Here is a 523-nt window from a genome sequence, read left to right as displayed (position 1 = left end):
GCGCATGCGCTGGTGAGTCTCGTGAAAACCAACGTTTGTTAACAGGAGCAAAGGAAGCAAAGTTTCCTTATACTTTAGCAAAGTAAAACCAGTCTCCTCTTGGCTTTTACAAATCTTCTTTAGAAATCCTCGTTTTGTACTTCTAACACAGCCTAATTTTCATTTTTGGGTGAACTAACCCTTTAAAAGTAACTTTCCCCAACACTGCTTACTGGCGCAAATAGATTTTCCAAAAGGCTTTGACTTCGTTGAATAAACTGAGCACTGCACGCTTCAAAATCAAAACGCGGCGCAGGAGTTTTTAAATCACTGTATCTCAGAAGGAAACGACTGTCTTTAGAATTTTTTTTATGTCATTTTCACTTCATCTTGCCTGTAATGCCTGAGCAGCGTTTGTGAGCACAACGCTGCATTTTGTACTGTGTACATTGTGTGTTTACTGGAGAAACCTCTATCTCTGCCGCTCCAAAAGCGCCTCCTGCTGGCAGAGAATGAATTTGCATTTTCAATAAGCCCATCTGAT

Source organism: Sinocyclocheilus anshuiensis, unplaced genomic scaffold (assembly GCF_001515605.1).
Source record: "Sinocyclocheilus anshuiensis isolate Anshui unplaced genomic scaffold, SAMN03320099.WGS_v1.1 scaffold2308, whole genome shotgun sequence".
Taxonomy (NCBI): domain Eukaryota; kingdom Metazoa; phylum Chordata; class Actinopteri; order Cypriniformes; family Cyprinidae; genus Sinocyclocheilus; species Sinocyclocheilus anshuiensis.
This window is presented reverse-complemented; position numbering follows the sequence as displayed.